Source organism: Strix uralensis, chromosome 2 (assembly GCF_047716275.1).
Source record: "Strix uralensis isolate ZFMK-TIS-50842 chromosome 2, bStrUra1, whole genome shotgun sequence".
NCBI lineage: Eukaryota > Metazoa > Chordata > Aves > Strigiformes > Strigidae > Strix > Strix uralensis.
The window spans coordinates 130230668-130252014 of record NC_133973.1 but is presented as its reverse complement, the minus strand read 5'-3'; positions in this window follow the sequence as shown (position 1 = coordinate 130252014).

Sequence of the window (21347 nt, the reverse complement as noted above, 5' to 3'; positions counted from 1 at the left end):
TGAGAAAGATAACCATGCAGCCAACATAGTTCACCAAGGAAGCACAAGTAACTATATACAGACATGACACTAGAAATGTTATTGTCCAACTGATCATAACTGCCGATAATTTGCAGATCTGAATCGAGTGCCTCATTGTTCTTGTATCTTAAGGCAGGACAGCAGATGGGTATAGAGGGGCTGTTTTGGTTGTGAGTGGAAAGAATTACAGTCTTCTGCTCCTGCATCTTTAGGAGTCTGACATATGAAAAATTCTAGTTAATGTGATATAGCTCCCTCGGAGAACAGTACTGGAGGTGGAAACTGAGGTCTTGAGAAAGCACAGACCATGTCGAGCGTTTCCAGAGCACACAGTGAATTTAGCCTACTGAAGACTGCAGAATATCGAGGTTTTTTCTCAGAGGAAAGGTATTTTCCTTGCATCTGTAATTGTTTTGCAACTGAATTCCCAGGCCTGCCTGTTTAGAGGGCAGCCCTCGTCTTAAAGTTGCACGCTGAACTCCAAGCAAGTATAATACATGCTTGAAATTCTTTTCCGTGTTTCCTCTTAATCTGCCATTTGTTAGCGGGTTTTGGTAGCGTGCCAACACAATATGCACAGGCCTTGAGAAGAGAAGCTTTCAAAGAGTGGATCAAGAATGATGGGTGGGTAAAAACTTCTTTGCTTTCCAGGAGTAAGGAGGAAGCATGGATAGAGAAGAGCAGCAAAGAATGAAAGGGCAATGTGATTCGCATCACAGGAGCAGGATTCCTAGTGAGTCGGTTGCAGTGTGTATCACATGTAGGGATGTGCATGTGTGTAGCATTTTTATGAATAATACTGTTCATTTCCATTCCCTGTTCTACTAGGTGTAGTAAAAACTTAGGAGCTGAACTAAATTAAGCCTCTTAAAATGAGTGCGTAAATACCAAATCTGAAGCTAGTGTGCAGCTCGTATGAGAAGTTTAGACTGCGACTTGTCTACAGGTACACAAGAAAAGCATAAGTGTCAGTGACATTAGAATTAGGAACCTGATCTTTTCCACCCACAAGATGTTTTTTCCTGTCTCACGTGATGACTGTTAAGTTGCATGTGCTTTGTGCCTGCTGTTAAAGGTAGCGTGGGCTTTTATAAGTAAATGATTAAACAAGATGAAGGAAACATCTTAGCATGCTCTAAACGCTATTATTGGCACTGATTATTCCCAGGATAAAATTATCAGTGATGCTTTGGGTGTGGATTAATTTTGAACTAAATGGGAATAGGTTGAGTCATGAAGCAGGATCATACTGGTTTTTATCTAAAGATCTCTTACAGTAATTATGGTTTTTATCTAAAGATCTCTAACAGTGATTGTGGCTCAAGGGGAGACAATGAATGTTCGTCTGTAAACTTTTTATGGACAATATTTTTTTTGCAATAAATTCCATTTGAAAGATAAGCAGATCTACAAGAAGTTAAACACTTCTATTACTTCATCAAGCAAATGATCATGATATAAGATGCTCCATTTAAATAGCACATATAGTGAAAGTATCTGATACCTGTTAACTGCCATTTGCTCATTTGTTCTCATTTCAGTTTTGGAAATCACCCTTCATGCCGATTTGGTGAGGAGAGAGTATTTTTTCTGGCAAGCCAACTCAGTACAAAGAGCGTGTTCATGAAATACTGACATGTGATGGGAGTATGAAGGTTGTTAGCTCTTATTGGAGTGACAGCAGTAATAAGGTATAATAAATTTTTCCAGCTTATCCTAAATGATTTCCTATAACTATTTTATGCCACATTATCATAAATTCTGTGATTTTCCATAGCTTGCATACATGAAGATGTTAATTTAATGATGATTTAGATATTTTTTTTTTGCATCCCCTTAACTGTGAAGCCAGATGTATTTACTGGGCAGGTCCAAAGAGGACAAAAAAGTTCACATTTGCAAAAGCTCATTAAAGGCTTGTTTAACATAAAGTCCCACCTCTGAGCTGAAGCTGAACGATATTTGCCATCATACAGAAAGGGTAGGTTTACATGGGGTAGTTTAGATGAGTTTAAACCTGAGCTAGCTAGAACACAGTTCCTTTTTGGTATTTTCCCGCTGTCTTCATTCTTCTTTTTCTGTTCCTGCCCATCCTTGGAAAAGAAAACTTCTCAGGATGAAAAAGAATGGAAATCCTTAAAAATGAGGGATAAGGTGCACTTCAGAAAACCTATACAACTGGCACGTTTGTGCTTTCCTGCTGCAGAGAGGGTGCGTACCCAATGGCTTTCTGAATGGAGCACATAGGGGCTTGTTTCATTGTTGGTAGGGAAAGGAGCACGTGAGGCGGTGCACACCACTGCGGCGCAGGGTCGACTGGCCATGGGACCAGAGGCTACAGAAACAGGTGGAACGACAGGGGCTTTCTGGCCCCCGCCATCTCACAAAAGCTTCACTCAGCAAAGAAGCGTGGGGTGGAAGAAAATGTCACACTGGGCTTCATCCCGCACCCACCAAAGTCTGCTATTGTGTTGGGTGGGAGCAGGATCTGTGTGCAAAGGGATCTGCCACACGGCTTAAATGTCACCAGTCGTGTGGGAGCACTTCTCTCCAGCCAGCCCTTCTGAGGGATCATTGTGGGCAATGAAAGGGCAGGAAAGACTTTTCCAGAGTGTGTGGGTGGGGGAAAAGCAACCCTTCGTGCTGGGAACGCATCAGATGTGCGGATAACTCTGAAACATCTATTCCCTGAAGTAAAGGGTTAGGCTGAGTGAGCCCTGCAGGTGGAAGGAGAGCAGCTTTGCTCAGCAGGACTCCTCCCCATGCCCAGAGATGTCTCAGGCTACAGCAGAGCAGGACAGGGATTGCCACACTCTCACCTTTATGGATGAACTGCTGAATGCCTGCCACCTGCGGGAAGTTGTTATTAACAGGAAGAATAATAAAAAATAAGAGAATAACCTGAAAGCAGCTGTGAGATATGTTTAGTTCAAAGTACCAATTAAATAACTGTTTACAAATGGGTAGCCAGAAACACTTGTATTTTTCAGAAGTACCTGTTGCCACTGCTATTGTTGCCAGTGCTAAGAACCTTAACTGCCTGGGCTGAACTCAAGGATGTGAGTATAAGGTTGTGAGACACCCACGTTAGAAATTCGCATTTCCCAGGGTTCACTGTAAAAACAGACTTTTTGTCTCCTTGTTTCCACCAGACATCATTCAGGAAACACAATCCCCTTTTAAGTACATGATCTTAAGCTTTGTATCATGAAATATCCATAGGGTATTTCTCAGTAATCGACTCCCTGAGTTCTTTCTGTGAGATATTCTGCTGTTCTTCCCAGCTTTATGTCATCAGCAAATTTCATTAATATGCTCCTTCTTGTGCAAATGTTGCTGGTGGATATATTTAGTTAAGACTGGCTAAGAGTGATGCTTGAGAAACTGTGCTTGTAATCTCTCTCTATCCTGGTGATTCCCCTTTCAGCACCTTTTGTCTCTGTTTCAGCCAGACCCTTTTGCTAATAATTCCCTATATGGCACCGTTTCAATTGCTTTGCTGAAATCCAGTTAGATGAGGTCCACCAAAACCAATTATTATAAATTAAATCATTGCTTGAGCAATGCTAAGAATCTGCAACAAATTATGTGCAAAATAGATGGCCTATTTCATCATGCTCACTTTAATTTTTATTTTAATGTTCACCAGAAAGAAATACTTCAATTAAGATTACAGTTTTGGGGCATAGCTCTTAGTGTAATATTATAAAAATAATTGGGGGTCTTATGGGATAAAATCTCAAAATTATCTAGGTTTCAAGCTTAGGAAAAAGTTGTATACATTAATTTTTATTATAAACTCTAATCCAGAACATAAACACTGTGTTGGTTCTCTTCATATAGCTCATTGTTTAGAAGCTGATAAACCACAGATAAAGCCTAAGAACACAACTGTGATTTTTTTATTCTCTATAGCTGCCTTATTTGCATTGTTACTAATCTAAGCAGACGCAAGATCTTTAGCATCATCCTGATGATAAAACAGCTCATTCTTTTGATGTCAGATAAAACGCAATTTTGATATGATTCTGAAGCCAGGAATCATAAAATCTGCTGTCATAAAATCTTCCTCTACACTTGAAAGGGCTGCGAGACATCTGGAAATAGAAGAACCTTTTCTTTTGCCCCATAAAAAATAGTGTTGCCCTCTTTTTCCTCCCAATTTTGTCTCCTGCAATCTGGAAAGATTACAAAAGAGGTCTGTGAAGTCAGTTTATGAAAGGCTTTAGTAGAAATCCTCTGTTTGGGGTATGAAATACTTGGCATATTTGGATGAAAGAGTTAAATCAGCAATCAAAGTTGCAAATATCATCGGCTCTAGGTCGCAAAATCCTCCGCTATTTCAGAATTGCCGCTGATGAGAGGGACACAATTTCCTGCATCACCACCGTGCCTCTGCCACAACCTCGGAGAGATCTGCAGCATGCAGGGGTGACCTGGCATGAGCTGGGGGCTGCCAGGACCCCTATTTCCCCCACTGCCGGGCAGCGGGAGCAACCTGGGTAGTCCTGGCTGCTTAGCACTGGCCTTAGTGATTTCCAGCACCATCATGGTGCAACCGCCAGAGTCATGTACCCATGTGACCTGAGAAAATCCTGTTTGATCACTCTTAGGTTTGACTAAGGTACTTCCCTATCTTCTTTTTGGGTTCTTTGGGTTTGGGTTTTGTTTTTGTTTTGCTCATCTCTGTTGTTAGCTGCTCCCAAACGTACATAATCATATCTTCCCTTGTGATACTGGGAGAACTGCAGCCTCTGAACTGATGTGCAGGGAGACCAGTACCAAGCACTGACACCTTCACTGTAGTCACTTGCTTTCAAGTGCATTCTTTTTCCAGAAATCCTGTTGCTGAAGGGACAAGCCATAGGAAACCATATGCCCAGCAATGCACGCTTGCTTTTGTGAAAGATCTGTAGGTTGAAGGTGAAATGGGAACAGGCTGTGGGATTTAATGAACTATTTCACATGATCCCTCTGAATTTAATACACATGGTGGCTTCAGGTCTCACAACACTTCACAGGAGACCAAATACCATTGCTACTATATTATTTAATAAACATGGAAATCAAAGTCTGCAACTTCTGAGTTCTGCACATATTTTTGCTGCTTAATGCATGATATGTGCCTGCTAAATGTTCTTACCAAGGCAGAACATGTTATATTAAATGGCATGTAAAAGAGAAAGCATGGCTTTGATCTTCAGGGTTCTTGTGCTACTTGCCATGGAAGGTTTACATTTGCTCTTCATATACTATACACAATTTGTTTGGCTTTCAATAAAAAATGACAGACAGAATTAATAACAGTCCTGATATCTCATCAGGAGATGCATTCCAAAAATATCTGTCTATCTACATAGTGAGTGTATGAAAGCCTATATAGGCTCCTTGTCAATAACATTCTTCTGCTTCACTCAAAGAGAGAATTTTCATTAGTTTGGGAAAATGTTTTCCTCATTATGTTGGCTCACTTTCATGCATCCAGAAAGATCTTGAGGGTGACTGGTCATTTCTAAAGAATAAACCTTTCACACTACTACTGCCTAAGTTTGTCTTCTGTTTATTAAAAAAAAAAAAAAAAAATCATAGAATGTTCTTTGTGGAAAAGGATGAGGCTATATTGTAATGCTCTGGGACACGCTGGAGAAAGACCGTGGTACTGTTTAATTAAGGAGTTTTATCAATGTACATCAACCTTGAATTAAAGCTGTGTAGGCCAAGAGGATGCTCACATTTCTGAACTTTGGAACAGTTTGGAGATTGTAAACTTAAACTGTTCTACAGAGATCCATCTGGTACCCACACTGGTCAGCAGCGTACATGGACCATGGTCTTACATCACAGACCCTCCATCATTTGAGCTAAATCAGAAACTGCATCACCAGATAGTTGGGTTTTTTGAGGGTGGGCCAGCTATGGAGCCAGGGATGGGAGTTATCTTTGTCCTTATACTTCTCAGACACTTTCTGACAACAAAAAAATGGTTAAACTCAGGACTCTCAGATTCCAATCTCTGCCTTAATGAACAGAAATTCCTCTGTATATTTTCCTGCCAAGTTTTATCTTGTCTGTTGCACTCCTCTTTCTTCCTCATCGTTACCATCTGGTGCCGGGGACATTCCACATTGTGTTGTCCAAACTGGTTATCAGAGAGTTAATGAATACCTGGGTAATATGGGATGGAGACGGGCTCCATCCTTCCTGCATGTCCTGTTTAGTCAGTGGGATTTCCCCCTCTCCTCAGCTTTATTTGTGATGCAGTAAAAATAAATCAGCAGAGTTCCATGCAGTGTTGTAAGCAGAGTTTACTTTTAATCAAACTATGTGGTCTTTTTACAAAATCAGTGACGAAGCTGCTATTAAATACCTTTGAAGTTCTTCATAGCCTCCAACCTCAAATGCTCTAGCAAAACAGATCCATTAAAGCTTTTAGCTAAGAGATAAAGAAGGTGAGTAATTGGAGCTTGGAAACAAAGCTGGCTCCATTTCTTTTGGAGTGTTGAATAACTCTTCAAATACCAATGGGCATGAGCAAGCCCAGCCTAGGAAGGGAAGGAAGATAAGAACATGTTTGGATGCAATACATTCTTGAGAAGATGCAAATGATGAGGGAGCAACCTTCTCGCAAACAAAATCGTAGTTTTGTGTCAAACACAGTGTCAAGCTCAAGGACTGTCTTCATGTCAAAAATGGAAATATCCACCAGCTGCGGTGTGGTCTGGGTACCAGCAAGCAGAAAACAAGATCCTGGTCTCTTAAACTGCATGTCATTTATGTCTTGTGGGATCCAGCTGCTAGACTTATGTCTATCCACAAGGTGATAGGTGACATTCAGCCCTTTGTCTTGACTGATGACTGTCCAAACACCAAGAGCTTTTTCTAGTAAGGTCAAAGTCAAGAGGTGTCTATAAAATTGCTAGACCAGGAGGTTGGTAAGAGTGGTTTTCTGCCTGGAGGCAGCCTGTCTACCATAAGGAGGAGCTCATCTGTAAATCAGTAAAAAGCCCATCCAGCCAGAAAAAAGAAAGCATTAGAGATTAAAATCATGAGGTCACAGTACACAGGTTTGCTGAAAACCGGAACCCTTCACCTCTGCACTATTTCAGTGGGAAATACTCCTCCCCTGATGATGTGAAAAACTAACTGAAGCTGCAAATTCCTTGGAGAAGACAGTGAATACAAAAACCTTCTTTCTCCCAGGCTCACTCACCAAGCTTCTCAGTCCAGTCCCTATCTCCTTCCACAGCCAGTTACCTCTTTACTGGCTTTTCTTCCTCTTTTTAAGTTCACCCCTACACCTGGGCTGGTTCCTGTCACCAGTGGTCTAGGCTGGCTCCTCATGTCCCCACAGATGTAGGAGAGGAGGATATCCTGGTCATGCATTCCCTTCTTCAGCCTATGCGTCACCTCTGCATTGACTCCAAATCTGTATCTTTGACTATCTGTCTCCAACCAAATCCTCCAAGTCACAGTCTCACGTGAAAATTTAGATCCTTCTCAACTTCTCTGTCACTTCTTCCTAATCCCAAATTTCTAGCTGCCCACTAATCCTTTCCCTTTTGCTACTCCTATCTTAAACATTTCCATGTTGAATTAAAATGCTTATTACTTGGTGCTCCTGGGAGTCTGGGTTACCCAGAGCAGAGCAGATACCAAGTCCCAACCCTCGGTTCCAGCACCAGCCACAGCTCTTCATTCTTGAGAAAGTCAATATTTGTCCCCACTGTCTTCAGCTGAAGCAGTCATAGAGGTGTGGTGGATTCGATGCTCTTGCAGTCAAGTTAGTGCCAGGCTCTGGTGAGCACCATGCTCTCATGAGTGTTAATGGTTTGAGAACATGGGATAAAAATGAAAGGTTTGAGCATGTGCGGTAAGGACAGACTCTTCAAAGACAGCAGCTATTTGCACAGAAGAAGCTTCTGTAGAGCAAATACAGGGCTTTTTTCTGAGAGTTTAGAGATTGGTCAGATTTTAGAAAACAAGAAGAGAAATACAACTGCTACAAACACCTGGTCTGCTAAAATGTAAGCTCCTCTTCCAAATCCAGCAGCACTAGAACAGCCTTTTTTTTACCCAAAATGTTGCAGTTTTTGGTTGGTTGTTTGTTGTTTTTTTTTTTGTTTGTTTGTTTGTTTGGTTTTTTTTGTTTTTCTTTTTTTTTTCCCTAACCTGTGCAACAATCTCTTTCATCTCCTTGTTTCAACCGAGGAATGAGTGAAATTTCCAAGAATATGTCAGCATAAAACTGAACATCGGGAACATTGCTACCTTACAGTTTGATTTTGCCAAGATCTTAGGACCTTTAACCAGGATCTTATAAAGGAGAGCATCAGGGAATCCCAATAACAGGTGGAGTCAGTGAGCTCAGAGACTTGTAGTTGAGGGCTGACAGGAGTTAGGGAGCAGAGTACCTGAGATGGGAGAGATCAAGAGCTCTAGAACCACTCAAAATGTTTTGAAGGCAGTGCCAGGAAGATCTGCATAGGGAGTTGGATGACTGGAGAAGGAGTGTTAAGGCAGTAAAAAGGATGTGGAAGATGAGCTGGACATCTGCTTCTTCATTATGGGAATTGTGGTTCAGTTACAGGCAGAAGTGTGTGGAAACCCCCTTTCCACATCCCCGGTGAAGGAGAAAAGCTGTAGTAGAAGAGGGGAGAAAATTGACATAGAGGAAAAGAGGCATACATGAAGGGAAGAGAAAGGCAAGATGATTATTTTCCCTGGAAAATATGGTGTTTTTAGTTGATTTAAAAGACAAATTTATTTAAAACTTTAATAACCAAATGATGTCACTACAATAAAATCCTATAAACCATTTTCACCCTATTGTACAACTTCACCTAACCTATGGCAGAGGATGACAACTCAAACAGCTGTAGAGCTTTCTGACAAGATTAAAATGTAAACATCTGAAGCAAAATAATCTGGACAGATGTGGTTTTAGATAGATTTGGTGTGGTGTTTTAGGATTAAGTTTTAAATAATCAGACAATTTAATTCTGAGCAAGAATTCTAACATGGAGGAAATACTGAGATTTAACCTTCTGGGAATTTTTATGATCTGTTGAACAGAAGAACTCAAACCATATTAGCCTGTTTGGAGAATTTAGTTGTAACAGAAAGCGAAGCTAAAACCGAGCCATTTCTCATTTTATACCAGACCCAGAAGGAAGATAATCCAGCGATCAGAGGTTAGCCTGGAATTCAGACCTGGATTTACTTTCCCTGCCTGTGTAACCATGCACAGATTTGGAAGACATTTAAATGTCAAACTCCAATGAAATAAAGAGAATTAGTCTGGGTTTTAGCTTCTCTGGATGCAATTTGGGCTGAGTAAATGCAGATGTCTATGATGTGATAAACACTTCTTCACAGTCAATGGGGAGGAGAAAACCATTTTGTAGGTCACAACTCAAGTTTCCCTGAAGTTGATGTTTAAAATAGGTCAGATGAATCACTGAATAATATTGTTTCTCTCTATTGTCTCTAAAAGGAGCTGAAGGCTCTTAGCTCAGTTACAGGAGAGCAGAACTTTCCTGTTTTGGAAAGGTAGCTGACAGCTAAAACTGTTAAATTTGGAAGGTGCTCAGACGCTGGTCTAGCAACATCAAAGTACTATAGATAGATCTGAAAGGTCAGCCTGGAACACACTTCATTTCCTCTTAAAATTCAAAGGGATTTGAGTCAGACGTGAGCTCCACAGCACATCTTTAGGGCTTCTGCCCATCTCTGAGAATTGTTCTGATTTTCTGGGATCCAGTGAATGCAATTGATCTGAGGGAGGATTGGGAAGTCCTCAAAGGAAAATGCTAGCTCTAATCATCAGCAGACCTGGGATGGGTCCCAGCACAGTCACTCCTTTCCTTTTGCCACTTGACTCATGGTGCCACAGGCCAAATAAGTTAACTATAACTAAATGCAGTACTGAAAAACAATTAAAATTGAAATTGTCCCCAATTGGCCATGCCTAGCTCTGCACATTTACAGGGCTTTGCATCTTTTCATTGTATTTTATAAGTTCACTTTTCATTCCCATTTTCAATACCTTCTCCCCTTCCTCTCTTTCAAGGACTGTTTGTTTTATTCTGGCTACATCACTCTGGACACATGACCCAGTATCACATCACCTGCTCTGGAAACCACCTTGAAGTCAAGAAACCTGTGCTTCATATCTCATTCCACTTTCGGTGTTGTTCTGATCATCTGACCACATCAAACACAAGCAGAAACCACCACATTCACTAAAAGGCATTCCTACGTCCACCAAATCCCTTCTGTATTGCTTCAGGAACAGGAAAATTGCTTCAACCTTCAAAGAGGTTTTCCTGCTTTTGTGGTACCATTTGTAGGTGTCTGCCTCTGTCCCCAATCCCCGGGACCTTTACAAGAAGGGCCTCCACCCCTTCCTGTTTACTTGTTTCCTCTCAGGTGCTTTCTGCAGCATTTAGCTGCTAATCATTTTTTCCCTTTATGTGTGACCTTTTCAAAGCCATGCAAGATGTTATAGCACAAATCTCAAAGCCATGTTATGTTCTGCTTTGGCTGGGCAGCTCACAGCCAACTTTTCCCTCTGTTGCTTCTTATCTTCTCCTTCACTTTACAATGTTGTCATAGAGGGTCCTCCAGAGCTGATGCCATGTGTTATTTTAATATGCTGTGAAGCCCCCACATTAAAGACGTATTTCAGGATAGTGCTGTAGTACTGACCAAGATTTGATGCTGTGTTTGTGGGCAGATAAATTTCACAACTACCATCTTCAAAAAAAACAAACCACCTGAAAGGTTGTTCATGGTTGTGCTTCACAACGTTACAAGATTATTTCGGGAAAATAAAGACCCAGTGTTATTGAAACTCTCAACATGCTTGAGGGTCCTCAGTTGCAGAAAGCCTATGATATCTGGGTGACTCTTATTCCATAAATTTGGGCAATAGGATCCTATTCACTTCTACAGACACCACCTTCCCATCCAAGACTCTCAAAAACCACTTATCTGTTTTAATCTGCTTCCTATGGGTTTGTACCTCTTGAGCTCTGAGCACAGCTTCATTCCCTCTTTTCTGACATTTTCTCTACATGCTTCCACATCTCCCTTTGCCATAAGCTTCTTCTGTGAAAATTTGCTTCTCATTCATTGTACACTCTTGCCTGTAATCCACCTCTTCTTACCTGTGAAAAACCAAGACTTATCCCGTCTTTTTGATTGTGTCACCTATCATAAGGAAGATGACACTAAGATTCTCTGGTGCATGCTGAATAGGGATACTAAAAGAGCCAGAGAGAGAGCATAGGGCTTCAGAGCAGTGCCAAACTGTTTTCCTATAATGAGCTCACCAAAATGGTCCAAAAGGTCTTTTGAATGGAAGTTTCATTAGAACATGAACAACAGGCAATGAAAAAAAGGCTCCTACATCTCTGCTGGCCCTCGTGGCATGTGTGGAAGCAAGTTGTCGGCTCACTCAGGGACTTTCTGAGCTGCAGCAAACTACAGAGTCCTTGGTCATTATTTCCTTTTCCTTCCTGCTCCTGCCTCTCTCACCTCTTCACAGTTTCTCTGTAAAGCTGCAGGACCCCAGCTCTGAGCTGGGACACTCTCCTTGCCCCGTCTCCTCTCCTTGCCATCTGGAGACACTCATTTGCCTCCAGGCAATGGATAATTTTCCATCAACCTGCTCTGATCACTGAAAATATGACATGGACTGGAGCAAGCAGACTAGAGGTGTCTTGTCCTTCACAAGCACGTTGGGTGATTTTGTCCTCTAGGCAGATTTGTTTTCTACTGTCTCAGTTGCTCCTGGTTCCTACCTCGACATGCACTCTGATGGCAGCTCCCAGGCCCTTACCTTCTTTGCAGACTGTCACTTGGTTGTCTTGTCCTTTTTCCAATGGTTTTGGGGAATTCTAAAAATTCACAGAATCGCTATATTGCCTGAACTGCACAGTGTGCCATCAGGCCTGGCAGTGCCTTTGCATTTTACAGCTGCTGGATTTTTTGTTTTTTTATCTCACAAGTCTTATAAGAGTCTTAAAAGTCTCTCATGCTATCATGTCCTTAGTAGCACTCTAATAACTTTAGAATAATGGCAAAAAAAGATTTATTTCATCATCTAGTTCATCCCTCTGCTGTTGCACAATTATTCCCCGGGGAGCACTTCAGGCTTCTGTCCAAGAATATTTTATGTTTAGCTTCAATCTCAAAAGCAGCTCTGTAAACATGATAGTGCAAAGCTCATTGTCTGCCTTTCAGCCATTTCAAAAATTAATTTGCCCAAAGTACAAATAAAAGGTTATTTTTTTCCTCTTCCAACAGTCAGGCCCGTAAACTATTTAAAACATCAAAGTCAAACTGCATTTCTTCTGTCTCTAACTTCATTAGCCAGAAAGCATCTGCAACTGGAAATTAATCTGCAGCTGTGTTGATGCTTTGCAATCCAGAGTTAAAAAGCACTTCACTGTCTCATAGCTCTGTTAGCACTTTATAGCAAGCAGGAGGGGAAGAGAAAGAAATCATATTGTAATTAATATGGGTAATAATTTTAGAAGAGTGATGTTTATTGAGTAACATTTGTATGTATCATTATTTCAAGGAACTCCATTTTTAAAAGGCTGCTTAACTCTGACAGTCACTTTAGGTAAGATATGAATCATAATTCATTCAGATCAAGTTTGCTTTGACACACTGACTTGATTAGTGGTAAGAGGGAGCAGGGACAGGTGATTAACACAGCTCCGTGAGGCAGGAGAAAGATTTCTTCCCTTGTGCTACCATGGGAGAAACTACTTTTTCTTGTCTGTGCCTCTGTGACCCTTCTCTGGGTAAATATCATTTACTGATTTGTGGTTTTTGCCTTATAAATGGCACAGGTGATATGAAGGTGCCACAGGGGCATAGGGAGCCCCTATATCCTCATTTCGTTGAATATGTAAAAAATGCACAATACAAGCACCCACCCCGTCCTTGGAGTATGATCCATTTTGCAGGATATTCACCCACACTCACTCACTGGGCTAGTGTGAGGATTAGTTCATGCTTATTGAATGTATTTTCAAGAGCTCCAGCCATGTGTAGTGACAAAGCTTACATGGCCAGAAACAGCAAAAATTACTGCAGATGCAATGTGTTTTTCAGACCCTTAAAACAGATTAACCTAGAGATAAATAAATGCCATGTGGAGGCTTTTCCATTGCTTTGATCAAAGAACAGGTTTTTTAATTACTTAATTAAAACGTACAGGTCTGTTATTCCCCTTATCCACCCATCATCACACACAGTTCAGCCAAAAAGGCACTGAGCCTGGAAGGTCACCAGATTTCCCACTTTGCCTCTTCCCACCACTTGCACCCAGAGTTTGTCACTACGGGGTTAGCTTTGCTCAAAGGGTTTTAAGCTGGGAAGGTCCCTTGTTAAGGCTCAGCTTTTGGAGCATGGCTGGCATGATGAAAAATGTCAGGGCTGGGCATTTGTACCAAGGTTGGAAGCATTACCTCGGTCACAGCCCCGTGGTGGGATTGAACAGAGAGGTTCACAACCCTGTGGGCCTTTCTGTCATTAGAGGCATGATGTGACCAGTCTGGGAGGCCTGTCTGCATCCTTAGGATACGTATGCTGAGTTTCACAGAATCACAGAATCATCTTGGTTGGAAGGGACCTTGAAGATCTTCTAGTCCAACCATTAACTAGCACTGACAGATCTCAACTACACCATATCCCTAAGTGCTATGTCAACCCGCCTCTTGAACACCTCCAGGGATGGGGACTCCACCACCTCTCTGGGCAGCCCATTCCAACGCCTGACTACCCGTTCTGTAAAGAAATGCTTCCTAATATCCAGTCTAAACCTTCCCTGGCGCAACTTGAGGCCATTACCTCTTGTCCTATCACTTATTACTTGGTTAAAGAGGCTCATCCCCAGTTCTCTGCAACCTCTTTTCAGGTAGTTGTAGGGGGCGATGAGGTCGATTTGCTGGTGATGGCTCAGGTTTTGCAGGGTGGCACAAGGAGAAGAGGATTTGGATGGGGTCTGGGGCTGTTCCATCGAGGCAATGCTCAAGCTGTGGGCTGCAGGCAGCTCCTGCCCAGCTGCAAGCAACTCTCAGTGCTGCTCAGGTCCTGATGATGCAGAAGATGGGAACCTGAGACTTAAAAAACAATTTTTTTTTAAAACAGACTGTGCCCCTTGGAATATACTCTCTCCTTCTGGGCTGAGCATTTGCAAAATGTTACTTAATAGAGACATAATGTAAAATCCCAGCTCCAGACACACTCAGCTCTTGGTCCAAAAATAATCAAAATCTGAGGCTGGAACCACATGCCAGTTTTGCAACTGGCTCCGTGACAGCAGTTGAACTATAACCACAGAATCAATCAGCCCAGCTCTTTGGGAGGTTGAAATCCAGGCCAGATTTTGAAATCTGGGACCTCTCTTTAGTAATTTACAGCATACAAAAAGAAATTCAATAATAAGCCTGGTTTAGCTTCCCTAAAACCTTTGGGTCGACAAAGAAGCACTTCCACGTGTTCAGATCTCTTCACAGTGAAATCCTTGCACAGCATGAAGTGAGACAAGTTAGTATTTTCCAAACTTTTTGCATGAATTTTAAGCTAATTCCCCTCCTCTCTAAGGGGGGATGGGTCCGAAGGAAAGCGGTTTTGAGGAGCAAGGACACAGCTCTAAACACAGACTGCATGTGAACATGGTGAGGCAAAAGACATTTCTTTGCTGATCTCGTTGATGAGCTGCTTAGTTCTGGGTTTGTTTTTGCAGCAGTGGATCTCTCCCCTTGCCTGGGACTTCTGGGACCTTTGTCCTGCAAATATTTCAGAACCATAAAAAGCCTGAAAAACAAGAGTGACTACAGGATATAGAATGCTTGCTGCTTTTAAATGAGCAGATGGTACTTTTACCAAATGCCATCATTTTGGCCAAATTTTTCTTGTGCTGTCATTTTTTGATAGCTTATTTTTACTGTGGAAAAGGTCTGTGAAGCAGCTGCCAGCAAAGTGATGGTAACGGGATAGCATCTGTACATTTTAAAATATTCTTAAATGATATGCAAAGGAAGTCTATTAAAACATGTTTGTCTGGAGTTCAGGAGGTATTTCATGCAGGGAATTGTTCCGCTGCAGTCTACATCTGCCTTTTTTATTAAAACACAGAATTCAATTATTGTTAAAAAGAGTACTTAAAATGTTATTGTAACAAATTGTCACCAGATATCCTGAGTGATGTGGTAGTTGTGCAGTAAGGCACAGACCTGCCTGTGCTGCACATCTCAGCTTGTAAAGAATGGGCTGTTTTGAAGCTGCACCTCAGCGTCTACTCTAATGAAATGAAGTAGTAATGAATGTTTATGTCTACATGGGATAAAAGTGATAACAAAGACTGGCTTTAAGAGGTCAAAAGAGGCTCCATGTGGAAACACAAAGGATACCATGTGGAATATTTCATTTCAGATATTCTTAGCAACTACCACTTTTCAGCGTAATGTGTTTCATTGTCTGGAGGTAAGAGCTAGGAAGTCCCTCTGTGAGAGGTCATAAATCTTCCTGTTGGAAAGAACATCTACTAAGAGTTTCCCACCCATCTTTTTATTGTCACTAGCCCTTTTTTCAAATTTTTTCAGCCTTATCAAAACGCAAGTTACCATTAATAATGCTCTGCTATTCAGATATGCTTTTCAGGTGTTGATCTGCCTGCATGTCATAGCAAGCAAGTTTCAATCCGTGATGTACACGTATTTTGTAAACAGTAATGTGCTAAGACGAGAGCAGTTCTGAGAAATGGGCCATTACAACCTTACCTTATTGCTGAATAAATTAGGCTATAAATGGCATATCCAAAGTTTCCAAATCTGAATTTGAGACTGAATGTAAGAATGCCTAGGTCCTTTTTTCTGAGCTGAGCTAGAAGAAACCGTGAAAGTGGATGGAGAAGAAACCATGAAAGTGGATGGATGTGTGTATATGAAGCTGCACTTTTTGATTGTTGATTTTTTTCCTTAGTTTGTATATAACATACAATTTACCATGACATAACACTATTTTAAACCTGATTATATCTACATGTAAACCCAAGCTTTCACTTAACTCCTTTCTTCAGAACTTAAATTGGATGGAGTGTTGTGTTGGCTGGCCTGAAAACTGAATCCCTTGTCTGGAGAACATCCATATGTCTTCAAGGTGTTCTTGAAGGTCAGCCATCTTGATTTGACTTGCAGTGAGGAGACCTGTGCCCAGCTGCTTTGCTCATAGGAAAGCTGCACCCTTGCCAAAGCTGGGAAGGTCAGTGAAGCAGAGTGTGGAGAGCACTTTGGGACGACTGCAAGAGCCGTCATTGGCTACTCATGGGGCCCTCATGTGTGGGTTAAGTACATGATATTTAAGTGTCTGCTCAGGAGCAGTAAGAGTGGGGCTGCTCCATGAGGGAGGACAATCTGGAAGATAAGGGTGATCCCAGCACGGGCAGTGCCATCCCCAACAGGGTGCAGCCACAGGTGGGCCAGGAGTAGTGACCAGCTCTGTTGCCCATCCAGTGGCCATCAGACAAGACAAGGTCTGGTGCCCACCCAGGCAGCCTGGTCAGGAGCAGATGGAGATGGCGCCTGGAAACAGGACTGGAGACAAGGCTGCTTACAGCATGGGTGCAGGGAGGTCAGGGTGGTCAGGTTAATTAATTAAGGCATATGATTGGTCTCAGGGTCCTGACACGGCTTAGCAGAAGCTCACTCATTAGCAAGACAGTGTGGCAGTAGGCAGACCTTGCTCTGCAGGATGACTATGCAACAGGCAGTGCTGCTATCATATAAACCTCTTCCCGACCTTCACACCTGCCCTGCTCCTATGGCTTCTAGCCCTGTCATCTTGGCCCCAAATCTCAAATACCCTGAACCAGCGTCCTCGAAAGTAATTTGGATTCTTTCCACTGGCTTCAGTTTTGTTTGAGCCAGCCAGTTACTGTGACAGGCGCTTCCTGGTCTCCCAGCACTGCTGCTGAGCATGTTGCATTTTCCATCCATGAGAAAAGCAGTCATCAGTGGAGATGTTCAGGTCGGGTGACAGCCAGGGAAATTTACTTGCAAATGACTGTAGGGAGCTCAATTATTAGAAATTAAAACTGCACCATGGAAAGATGAAAACAATTCTTGTTGCAAGTGCAATTGGGTCTGTTAGCCAGAAGGTACTGCTCTGCTTTCGATTAATTCTTGTTCTTTAATTAATCCTTTCAGTTTATTATCCTTCTTGGAACTTTCCTGGAATAACAAAATGACAAATCTAGGCAATCGAATATGTTTTTGCAGGGCTGAACCTGCATCTGATTGTGTTTGGCATTCCCTGGCTTCAGGGAGAGCAGAAACAGCCGTGGCTGGAGCCCTGGGTGCGCTGCCTGCACACCAGGGACTGCTCTGGGCTGCCTGTGCCCTGACAGAAACACCATTCCCTGTGGGAATAATCTACATTATCCTCTGCGGGCTTCTCAGGGGGAGCAGGCTCACTTGTGGCTGGGCCAGAGCTTCACCCCGTGTTTGTAAGGGAGAGGGTTTGGGTTTCTACAGTACCAGTTCCCTTTTGCTGCTGGGGCTCACTCTGTGAAGCTCCTTGGCTGAGGGAAGTCCCCTCTGTGTCCTTGAGCTCGATAAGTAGGAGAGACATGTTTTTTTTTTAACGGGAAAAAGCCACTTGGCTCTGTTTGTCATTCTTCATTAACCTTATCTCAGTCCCTTTTTATCCTCCTTTCTCCTGCATTTCCTGGTCTCTGTAGCTCTTAATACTTCCTCTCTTGATAAAGATGTCTTGTTCAAAGTGTATTTATATCATTCGTTTCAACTGCCTTACTTGGCAGTGTGACCCTTTGTGATTGGCTTGGTTGTTGTTTTCTCAGTCTCAGTCTGAGGGGCAGGATTATAAAAATGTCCCATACATTTGGTAAGTCCCACTCCTTCCCAGGAAACATTTCCAGGCTTTAATCTGTGCCTTCGCAAATCGTCCCTGAGGGATCATGCGAGGTCAGTGCAGCTGGGCTGTGCGAGTGGGCACATATCACTTAGTGCTCAACTCTTCAGCCCTTGCTCTTAAGGAAGCTGGACCCCAGGAATGGCAGAGCAAAAAGCACAGCTGAGGAGCCCTGGTTGCCGGTTATCCCCACAAGTCCCTTCATTTTCTCTCATTTTTAAACACATCACCTGGGTGTGCTCTGTTGAACTCATCATTTTATATACTCTTTGATGTCCTTTACAGCAATGGTGATACCGAGTGCTCTGGGTGTTTCTGACTATCAGGACAGCCTTGCTTAAGCACAGTTGCAGCATTTCTGCAATCTCTCACTGGGCTGCAGGCACGTGTCCCCCCCTTCTCCCCCCCCTCCAGCATTCCTCACCCTTTCGGACATTTAACTCTGGGCACTTCGGGGCTGATTTTCCCTCTCTTCCTGTCCTTTGTTATATAGATTAGATATTGCAGGGAACTTTATGAACATAAGAAGCCCTTGATTTCCAGTGTCACCCTGCAGAGGTTTAAAGGTCCATGTAACAAGAGCCAGTGATCAGGCTTCTGTTACAATTTCCTATGGAAAAAAGGTTGTGAAAACGGATAAATGAAAAAAAGAAAAAGAAAAAGAAAAAAGAACAAAATCTGAAGAGTTCTTAAAAATATTTGGAAGCTCAGGCCAGTTCTAAGATATGCCAGGGAAGGCTACAAGGATTGGTCAGACAGTGTTTGTGTATGTTTGGTTTCCAAGACTGGCTTTCATGGAAACAGCATGATAGAAAGTGGTTTTGGTCAGGAATCTCAATACCTTTCACGCCAGCGCAGTACGAACTAGTTAGCCCAGGCTAACTGGTGTTAGTGCTGACTCCATTTTCCCGTGGCTGAAGTTCAAACTCAGGTTTCAAGCCTGTTACCTGTAGACACAAGGCACGGTAAGGCAATTCTTGCAGCTTGAGAGTGATTTGTGTTGTCCATGTGGACAGAGCTAGAAACTCTTCTGGCATTTTGCTTTGAACTACGGTGTTCACCTCTGGGGCTTGGTTCAGGGGTGCTTTGAGAACCTCAGTTTCCTTGCTGTAAAGAAACAGATGTGCAAGGGGAAGAGCGTGGTGTATACAAAGGAGTAACCTCTGTATGGAGTGGGTATACCTGAGACACAACTGGTTTAGTCATAGCTTGAGACATCTTGAATACAGTTACACATATTTTAACATCTGATATGGGATTCACATATTAAAACACATAAGTGCTGGTGTGTAAATGAGGTCTAAGTGTCTATGCTCCCTTTATACTCAGTGGAGATCCAGATAATACAGACCATGGACCCTTCAGCATAATTTGGTGTACCCTGAAGAAGTCACCTGATAGTCAAGGAAGTCATTTCCAGACTCCATTGACTATGACTTTATTGGAGGCATCATCCATATTTACTACAATGAGAGCATAGTCCCCAGTTCACGTGCAAACACCTACAAGTAGGTACTTGAATCCCACCCCAGTTTCCTTTGCAGTGCACACCTCTCGTGCCTGTTACCTTTTTGGAAATGTTGTAGGAGTCAAAATTTCAAGCAATGATATTATCTTTTATCAAAGTCTTCCAGAATGGAATTATCTCATAGGCACCTGAGTTTGAAAATCTTGACCACTGTTGTTATTCTCAGATTTCACCCTCTAGACAGTTTGGTTTGTCTGGTTCTGGATATGGAACAGAAACCTAACACCAAAATATTTCTCCAAGCTTTGCTGGCTTCTCCATGAATACCATCATGTGTGACTCATGCTCTTGGCATGGATAAGTAGCTAGATTTAAAATATGATTTTGTACTTCTTTTGATTTCCAAGTAAAGCCTAATGGAAAAATATTATTTATCCCTGCACTTTATGCATTAAACAATACACTGGCTTGATTGCAATAAAAACCTGTTTAATTCCCTATATTTAAAAAAACCCCAATGTTTTTACGAAGTATGTTTGTGTCTGAAAAATCAGAGTAAGTTTCTCATTTAGTGCAACCTTTTCTGATTAGCCCTGGTAGGGGACTATTTCTCTGCTGTCCCAGTGTCCTAAAGGTAGGCTTGTGCTACCTGAGAGGGTGTTTGGGATGCATTTCAGAGGAGATTAGCAGGAGCTATAAAGCTTCTGACCTTTTAAACGCTAAAGCAAAATCTGAAATCTCTGCTCATAAGTATTCACAACTTTAAATCTCAGACTGTTTCTTTAACCTTGTCTTTAATTAGACACTCGAGTAATATGACAGCAGAAATAACCCAGTGTGTCAGCACCAATGTAGCCTTCAGCAGTAGAAGCAGATGCTGTTTGGCAGGCCAGCTTCCTCCGACACTTGCATTCCTTCTGTGTGCACTCACCTTCCCCACTGGTATCTCACACTTCACCCCAGGCTCCAGTGGTAGAACAGGGAAAATCATAAAGAAATTGATGAAGAAAAGTACAAACTTGGTAAAGTTGCAGTCAGCACAGTCAGAAAGAAAATGAGATGAATGCTTTATCCGTATGTATTTTCCAAACCCTGGTCAGACAATGTTGGGTTGCCCACCCTCCAGAAAAGGAGGTTTCTCTTGTTGCTCTTCTACTGTGCCCTGTTGTCATCCAGCCAGTGCCTCTGTGTGACCTTAAGAAAGTCACTTAAACACTCACTTTGTCAATTCTTTCTATCTACGGAATTATCCTTTCCCCCCTGCGTTTTGCTCTCTCCCATGGGTTACACCAGCCAGGCAGAGGAACGTAACCTCAGCACGTGCTAACGCGGTCGCGCAGCCTTCGGGTCAAAGCTGGCTTACATCCCACCTGCTCTGAGCCCTGGCAAGTGAGTTCACGTCTGCCTGAGCTCTCCCAGGCAGATTTATCCAAAGTGACCTAGCCTGAATACTGGAAGTCATTAGTGCGGTGCACCGTGCAGGTTAATTTTTCCTCCTTCGCCGAAGGCAAATGGTGTGTGAAAAGAAGGCTTATTATCCAACTTTACTGACAGGACATTCAGCTATGAAATACTTCAATCTCTTCAACATTAATCTCTTTGCTGTTATGGGGATTGCCTTGTACTATAAGGGCTTTGCACAACGCTTATTTCAGGGGGATTCTTATCTAAATTGTTCTATATAGGTGCTATTGTAACAGTGACAATTATAATACAAAGCTTTGGGAAGAATAATAACTTAAATGCCCTTCTTTTCCATGTTTAATGGCATTTCCTTCATTTCCTAGTATTTAGGGAAATTAATTTTTTTTCCTAATAGCTGGTTTTAGATTTATTTAGGAAGTTCAGCTTCATGTAAGTGACATTGTCCCACAGGAAGAGCTAGTTAGATCTGTGTAAACGATGAGTG